This window comes from Pinus tabuliformis, chromosome 3_2, assembly GCF_031772625.1.
Source record: "Pinus tabuliformis cultivar Carrire ecotype Pingquan chromosome 3_2, CPIR1, whole genome shotgun sequence".
In the NCBI taxonomy this organism is placed as follows: Eukaryota; Viridiplantae; Streptophyta; class Pinopsida; order Pinales; family Pinaceae; genus Pinus; species Pinus tabuliformis.
Window position 1 is genome coordinate 643,760,026 of NC_142302.1, and position 9,695 is coordinate 643,769,720.

Genomic DNA, 9,695 nt, shown 5'->3' on the forward strand with positions numbered 1-9,695 from the left:
TATAAGCAAAAGGTGGCTAGTTAACTTGGCCGCCTTCACTTAATCAATGAGGGGAATACGGTTAGTTCTTTCACACGTGGCAACATTTAAGTCAAGAGAAATGAGAGATGAGGTCGAAAGTGGTTAAGCTACGGATGCTCGGAGCGGGAGTTAATTATGAAGTGAGGAGAATAATGGTGTGGTAGTGGGACCAACGGTCCAAAAATGGATACTCGTACTTTGGCTGCCAGCACACCATCCCACGCAAATCATCCATATGATGAAATAAAATGTTAATTCCCATGCATAGGAGGCATTCACATTCTCTAAATACACAAAAGCAAAGTTTCTCTCGACCCTGAAGTAGTCTACAGGAAAGACAGTGAGCATTTTTCCAACGCAGGAGCACCTATAGGATCCTACAAGAAAATCTACAGGATACAGAACAACACCTACATGATTGGTAGTGAGAATTTTTAAAGGGAAAAACCAGGGTTTGGCTTCGTCTAGCAGTGATAAGGAGGTAGGCTCTATACTTTCCCACATTTTCCAAGTGAAAAGAGAAAAGCCTTCTATTTTGATTGAAAAAGATTTCAGTATAGGGGAATTGTACACAGAATTTTCATTTGAAATTCCTCATCCATTAAATTTGGTAAAAAACATATCCAACCCTCCACATCCATCAGAGAAAAATGACAAGGGGTTTAACAAGAGGGAACCCACCAACATAGTGAGGATTCATTAGCACCCTCCTATACTAGAGATATTCACAAGGCACAATTGGATGGGTTTCTTTGAAAAATTGAGGGGATATGATGATGAAGTAGCCAAAGAATTTGCTCTCTCCCTCATACCACTGACTAGGACCCATGCCACTATTGTGGTGAAAGGCCTCTCTATAGAACTCACCCCTAAAATCATAGGCAGAATCACCACCCTTCCTTTAGGGATGCCTTGGAGAAAGGAGGATAAGGGTAACAACCAAATTGCAAAGAAGAAATTCTTTTTATAAGGAGAGGAGGCAATGGAAGACAAAAATGGGGTCATAAGAGAAATCCTGCCATATCCTTGGAATGAAATTAGCTACCACCTTATAAAAAATATATCATGTGAAGGTAGGTACAGTGTGGTATATGGATGCCATTTTAGGCTTCTCCAAGAGTTGATTTTTGGAGCAGACACACCTCCTCAAAATGGACTTAGCATACCCTACTTCCTTCTTCAATCAGTGATAGATATGAGAATTAAGGTGTTGGAAGGAAAACATCAACAACTATCCCATCACAATTTAATTAGACTTATCATAGAAGATTTCCTCCAAAACCTCAGACTCCCTATCACATGGGAAACTTTCAAAGATGTGCATATAGGGGAAGACATAAAAGCCCTTAAGTATGAAAAAATCCCCACTGGCAGTGAAAGGGATGAAGAAGAAACATAGAAGGATGAAGAGGAAATAGAGGAGGAAGAAGAGGAATAAAAGGAGAAGGAAAGTGGTGAAGAGATAGAAGAAGATGCAAAGGAGGAAACTGATGAACAAAGTGAGGAACTAGAGGGAGAAGAAGAGGAGAAAGACAAGGATGAGAAGGAGAATGGAAAAGGGGAGACATAAGACAAGAAAGAATAAAGGTCTACAATGCAAGGAAAAGAAGGGGAGGAATCACCCAGGGCATCTCTAGAACCCACCGAGAGAGAGGCAGCAGCTGCCCTCACCGCCCTTAGTACCCATATCAAGCAAAAATGGAAGAGACAGAGACAAACTCCATTGTACTTTAGGATAAGAAAAAGTACAAGAATAAAGCAAGGAAAACCTCAAACACCCACCAAGATTCCTATTGTTATTGAAGACTCACAAAAACAACAGGAAAAGATAGCTCCTCTTATGCAAAATCAAGGAGAAGGATCATTGGGACAAGCCTCTCCCAAGTCTCCTATCACTTATGTTAGGAGGCCTGTCACTAGATCTACCTCATCCAAAGGAAAAGGCCTCCTACAGGAGACATAGAAGGAAGAGGCAATCCTAAAGGAAACTCTGCTAAACCTACAAGAAACTCAGAAATTGGACAAAGAAGGAGGATCCAAAGCTGAGGGAGCCCAGTCCTCAACCCAACCTTGACTCCTACTACAGGTTCGTTAAAGGGGGTAGGGTCATTCCACAAAAATTTTCCATCCCATTATTCTTTGAGCTTGAGAAAGAAATGGAAAGAACACATAGGTGGATGCAAATAGCCAAATCTAAAGGAGTAGAGGACATAGGTGACATGGAGGAGAAAGTAAAGGAGATGGGCATAGAACTGAGCAGCCTGAGGGACAGAGAGGAAATGATGAAAGCTCAATTTGAGGTAGAGAATGCATGGTTAAGGGGACACCTAGAAGAAAGAGAGAGTTAACTGGCATCCATGGCCAGTCTATCCTTAGAGGCAATTTAGTGCAGGATGCCAGCAAAGTCTTATGCATTGTATCTTAAGGAATAGTGGTTGCAGTTCCAAATCAAGACTCTAGCATAGAGAGGCACTATGCCCTTCCAGGTTATAGAAAATTCATTGATCTCTATGATCAAAGCACCTTGGAGGATAGGGCTAAAATGTCTGATTTCTACCTACATAACTTTGCCCTGACAAATATGAATGTGTGGGACCCTAATTCAAAACTAGGGGACTTATAGTTGATGGCTTTGGCATCATGGATGAATCATGAGGAAGCAAGGGCTACAGAAATGAAGAAAGTAATGGAAAGGGAAGAAATAGAACCCCTCATGATAAGAGCTAAGCAATAAAATCCAATGGCTATCATCAGCACCCATAACTTGATTGCAAATGACCCTCAACTTGCACCTAGGTACCTTGTTGCCTAAGAGAAAGAAATCACACACTTTGAGGACATGTTCAGGCTATTAGGATATGAAAACATGCAAGCTTACCAAAGGAGATGGAACACTTTGCCCTACAAATTGAAAATCAAAGAGTATCATTCTCCTCAGAGAATGAGAGAAGGACTGAACATAAAACCCATGTACAAGGAAGCTCTCCAGAGACTCAAAGTCAATTGGATTGGCTTAAGAATAAGTCCACCATTGCTCTTAGGAATGTTGGAAGGAAGGAAGGAATAGGAAGAAAGAAAGCAGTGGGAGGAGATAGAGAGGAAGGCAGGATTCTATGCACAGGAAGATGAAACTACAACAGAAGCATGGGATGTCAGGGAGGTCACTAGAGCAATGAAAGACATTGATATAGATTGAGTGGCTCAGAGGATGAGAAACAATTTCAGTAGGGGGTGATGATGAGCCTCATCATTGGGTAACTATATGGATCTTAAATCACATCCTAGCTGATTCAAATCAACTCTTCTCATAATTTCTTACATGTTTTGATTGTATTTTGCCTAATGATATGAGTCAAAGTGAGATGTTATGCCTAGTGGACTAATGTGCATTGATTGCAGGTTTTTGAGAGAAAATCATGGAAATTTTGGCTAACTATGGGTTGAAACTCAAATGAGACAATGAGGAGAGATTGTAGGAGATAGATCCTCCTCATTTACTCCTCACTCATTTGAATATTCCTCCATCAATCACACTAGCTTGGAGTTACAAGCAGCCAAGTCATGGAGATCAAAAGGCAGCCGAGCCAATGATAGTTAAAGAGCCAGTTTATCTCGAGTTTCGGAGCCAAGCCTCCCTAGATTTAAGGAATTCGTTGGATACTTCAGTTTTATAAATAAGGAGGCGCAGAGGCTCATTAAGATTCAAATTTTTGCTGTAAAAACACTAGTCATTTTCGAGTTCAAGACTGGTGGAAGACCTTGTGATGTAAATTTTTGTTTTGATAATGAGAATGAGCATTTCCTTGATCTAGCACTGAGTTGACTCAGAGGGCTGAAGCTCTTGGGTTAGGACCCAACTGTAGCAGCAAAGTCTCATCTTCTTTCATTTGTATGCTTAGTTGATTTCATAGATTAATGGTTGAATTGCCTTTAGCATTATTTCATTGCAAGTAGTCGTGGATTTGATGAGTTTGCTTCCGTTTGTGCCTTACTTCAGCAGTAGCTTAGAAGAGATAAAGGAATATCAAAAAGTTATCATTAGGTGGATTTTTCCTCACTCCTCCCTTTAGGGATGATGGTTTGAGGAAGGAACCCATATGTAGCCCCAAAAAGACAAAATTTTGATTTCTCATAGAATATAGGGTTTTATGTTGCTTAGGCCATCATTTTACTAGTTTGCAATAATAGGATTTGATTGCCATTTATTCTATCTTCAGTCTTACATTATATCTCATTAAGGTTTCATATTATTCTGCAAGTTTTCCAATGCATGAAATAGGCATCTAGCTCATGAAATTCTATTTTCCTTACTTAATTGAAATCCTTCTCTTTTACATGATTTATGGATAATGTCAATGATTGATGCAATGCAGGAGTTTTAGAAGTATAGAGAGATTTCATGATAAAAAACCTCATCCGAAATTCATCCATCCATGATTATCAACTTCTTTCACTAAATCCCTCACCAAATTCATCATTCCATGAGAATACTTCTTCAAGCTTGTTGGGCAAATCCAACCATCTCACAACTCTGATTTTGAGCTCTGTATTGATCCTAGGCACTCCCTTTCCTCATTCCACCCACCAACCACCTTCCCTAAGCCTTACATCACCTTTCAAACCTCTCCTTTTTCTCTCGGTTGTATCCTATAGGAATATAGGGGATCCTGTAGGAATTCAGGATATCCTGTAGGATGCATTAGGACATCTTGTAGGTTGACTTGTAATGGCCTGTTTTGAGGCCGAATCGTGGAAAAAGCCCCTAAGAAGCTAGAAAAGGACCCCTACTTTCCTCCCAAGCCTTCTGACCATTCACCATCATCACTAAGCCACCTGCCACATCAATAAATGAAGTTAGCTTTCACACTTTCACACAAAAAAAGACAAAAAAAAAACATAGTTATTTTGTTAATTTACATGCACAGCAGTAGAATGTTTGATGTTTTAATTTGCATGCCTAGGACAGTAGGATTGCACACATGATTAAATTAGCATTCTTTTGAACCAAAGCCTCTTAGTAGTTAAATAGAAGAACAATGTGTTTAAGCATTTGATTTCAGTCTTTTTCCTTACTGCAGTAGACAAGATTTGTTTTAGTGTAGATTTCTCTTTTCCTCATTGGTAATCAAGCTTATTTTGAATCAATAGAAGTCTGGTTTGAAAGTGGTCTATCGCCAACTTAGCATCGACAAAGAGTGGACCCATCACATTTACTTGTGCATACAACACTGTCACCTCCAAGTTTGTACGAACCCCAGGTTGATAAAGTAAAGTTGGTAGCCCCAGGAGTTGCAGCATTCTTGCTGCAATACGGGTGCTCATCAGTTGTACATACTAACTCTCTGCCACATTAGTGAAGATATAATGTGGAGATAGAGGTGGAAGAGAATCCATGGAAATGTGCTCTAGTCCTAGATGCCCTGGCTGGTCAACTATCCCCTTGGATGACCTCATAAGCTCATCCATGTAGTTGTGACATTTCTACATGTTATCATGAACTTATTAATATAAATTATGCAATCTAATATAAAGTAGAAAGTTTAATATAAATAAATATACATGACTTAACAATAATAGTCAAAATTTTCATAGAAATATGTACCTATTATGTGTCACGCGGGTCATGCACCCTCCAAGTCTCACGAGTGGCATCAAGATACATACATGTATGTTTCAAAAGTTGATCAAAAGGTAAACTCGCAAGGAATGCATCATCATATAAGGGAAGTGGTGGGTCACAAGGCAATGGTGGTGGTCCCCATATCTCTTCATGCAATGGAACATGCGCACTAGACAATGACACCGGCATGCTCTTTGCAATAGTCTCCTGCGTCTCACCATCGAGCTGTGATAACTCTTCTAGCTCTCCAGGTAATACCATGCTCCAAGAAGGTAGTGGCAAGAATCTCAGAGGTGGTGGTACATGCCCAGGGTCCCTATGAGCCCCCTCACACTCATAGGTACGTCCCCTACCAGTACCATAAAAATGAGATTTGGTATGAGTGTAATCCGACCTCATATGTAACAAAAAATTAGCATATAAATGCTTAGAAATATAAATTGTGTCATGGTCATGGTTGGGGAACTTGCCCTAAGCTCCAATGAATCTATCATACACGAAAGGGTACGCATGAACATTACTAAAATATCTTAGTGGGATTGGACCTTTATGTCTAGCAGGGTGATCCGGAGGGATGCCCGACAAATCCCCACAAACATTAATTTCCTCGGTGGCCTCTTTCACCACCTCCCAAGAATCCGAGGCTCTAACCTCATGCCTCTTGACCCTATGTATGAACTGTAATATGTGGCTATGTGGGCCCAACCTCCAATATGTCTCGATCAACCTAGTCATGCTATCCAACATCAAAGACAATGTAAGGTGAGTCTGTGCATTGGTAGTGATATTCTTTACTGTTGTGATCCATGTATGATGGATTGTAACATCATCTAAAGTGATCTAGTTTGTAGCATCATCCCACGATGGGATCGATGCTACACTTTTGATCCTCAGCTTCGACCTACTAAGGACCTATAAATCATAAACATAATTTAACATATATATAATTAACATACTAGAAGCATAATAACATACACATTAAATTCAAACACATCAATTGAAGACAATTTTAAGATATAAATAAATAAAGTTTAAAGAGGATTTAGAAATGTAGGAGGTGTACCTGAAATGGACGAAGTTGGTCCACTGGATGTACAAGAATGGTCATAAATAAAGACAAAAACACTACTGCTAACACTCTGACTAACGTCGGAGGCAGGATCTACTAGGGGAACACAAACTCTTGGTGGGTTACATGATCTATCACGAACCCAACCACGTATAACAGACCCTCTCGCACTACAATGGCCTGTAGTTGGGACGCATATATGGGATGCCTCAACATATTACATATAATACATATAAAATAATCCAATAAAAAAATGTTGACAAAAAAACCATTTCTAAACTCAAACAGAAGAATCTAGCCTGAAGTCCTAAACTATAGAGTCATTTTTTCTATAATTTATCAACCAAAGTACATTGATTTCCATGTAAACATAATCGAAAGAAGTGATCAAATCTACCCTCACACTTTTACTCATTTCTAAATAATGAATTTTATTCATAGCAAAACTATATGCAAAACTATATGTAAAAAGTTAAAATAAACATATTTAAAAACTAATAAAATTTCATGTGAACCAAGTACTACAATATACTTTACGTTCTTAACGTTTGACTTTAGCACATGACATGTATTAGGTGCAAGAACATGAAGACAATGTTTCTTATAACACACTACCTAATGAAACAATATGGTACAAATTAGAAAAGAGTCTAAATGTTTTTATTCACTAGACCAAATGCACTTTTTATGATGAATTTAATTCATCTATCAATGATGCATTGTTGAAACATGAACTTATATATATATGTATGTGTGTGTGTGCGTGTTATGTCTAATAACTTTATGTTATGATACATAGTTATATAATTATATTATGAAATATATATATATATATATATATATATATATATAATTTGTTAGAACTTTATATTCTAGTTAAATATTTATAATTATATTTAAATAATTATATAGTTACATAGTTATGAAACAATTATAGTTATGCTACATGCTATGTTGTATGTGTTATGTTAAATAACTTTATGTTATACATGTTAAATAATTATAGAGTTATATGTTATAATTTTATGTTATGAACTAAATAGTTCTAGAACTATGTTACGCTATTAACAATCTATATATATATATACCATCGCGACTATATGTGTGTGTGTTATGTTATATATAGTGACATGATGTAATATATATAATTTTTTTAGATTTTGAACTTTAAAGATTAAAATTTTATTTTTAAAACTAAAATCGTACTATATTTATTATTAAAAAAATATTTAAAATATAAATTAATTTAAATTTAAAGCGATAAAATAAAATAAAATTTCTTATTTTGTAAATAGAGGTTCACTATGAGAAACCATATTCATCATGTCAATATCAAGCTCCTAATTTACTTATTTATTGGTTATAGTTCTGTTGTTTTCTGTTTGGAGTTTTTTGGGGAATATTTTGAGTCAAATTTGCTAGAAATTTAAAATGTATTTAAAATAACAAAAAATTAAAACAAATTGAAAACTTATTTCACAAAATCCTAAAGAAAAAATTTAAAACCTAAAATAATTAGAAAAAAAAAATGTTTTTACCATCCAAAATCAAAAAATTTGCATTTAATACACAAAATTTTAGAAGCAAAAACCAAATTTAAAACCTAAATTATGGTTTTTTTCGGTGGTTTCAAAGTGTTTTCTAGGTTGTTTTGAAGGGCTTAGTTTTCTAGGTTGGTTTTGTGGTTTTGGTCCATGTTTTGAAGGTTTTTTTTTTTTAATATGGCTTTTTGGGTTGGTTTTTTTATTTTCTAATCTTTTTTGAAGGGTTTTTTTTTGTGGTTTTCGTAGTTTTTGTATGATTTCATGATTTTTGTACATGGTTGTTTTTTTAATTAATTTTTTACATTTTTCAAAAAAATTAAATAAGAAAGACAAAGAATAGAGTACCTACCTTCGTTTGAGCCTCTGCGATGTTGGAAGGGTTTTTGGCAATATTGGTTTGAAGGCTCCATTGTTTGATCGAGCTCCAATAATCTCGATAGAGCTACTATCAAACTCTCGGTCAAGCTTCAATGGTATGTGCAAATTCTATGCACAAACCACAGGAGCGGTATATATAGAAAAAGAAAGGGCTCGATCAACCATTATGACTCGATCGAGGGTTAGTTTTTAACCCTCAATTGAGCTTTTCTTTTAGCACAGAGTTCAATCGAGCACTCAAACAAGGCTTAATCGAATGCTCAAAAAATGCTCGATCAAGCCATTATTTTTTCCACCCAAACGTGCCCTCTTTCGCCAAAAAGTGTAACCCATCTCCATGAATTCCCCCTAATATTTAATTGCCATTTCTTCCTTAGATTTACTATTTCTTATCCTTTTATCATTTTTTTTTTATTTTTTCTTCTTCTCCATCTATAACAAGTATTTTTCTATTTTTTGTCTTTTGTCTTCTTCATGGGTATCATCCACACCATCTTTGTTGTTATCACCAAGATTTATTTTGTCACAATTTTCTAAAAATCTTTATCATTTCCATTGATATTTTTAAAGTCAACTTCATGTATCTCTTTGTCATCATTGTTAATCCACAACATCTTTATTTCCATCAATTTCCTCTATTCCATCATTATCATCGACCTTCTTGGCATTGTCATTATCTACAAAATCCTCACCATTGGTAACAATATTCCCCTTCATTATCAACAACCTCTTGTTGTCAGTAAGTAATCTATTTGTAGTCAACAACCTATGTTTGTTAATGATATCTCTCAATGTTGTAAGTGTCTTTCACTGTCCACAATCTATCTTCTTTAGCGATTATCATTATTGATGACTTTTCTTTATGTAGTGGAAAATCGATTCCTATTGACAACTCCCTCACTATCTACGACCTAATCATTGAGATTAAACTTTATATTATTGTTATCTACCATTCATACATCCACCTTCTATTTTCACTCTTCCAAAGCCTCTTTTTATTTCTACACTTCTTCTCTTCTCCAACACATCATTGCAATTTATTTTTCTTATGGTTTTTGTGCAT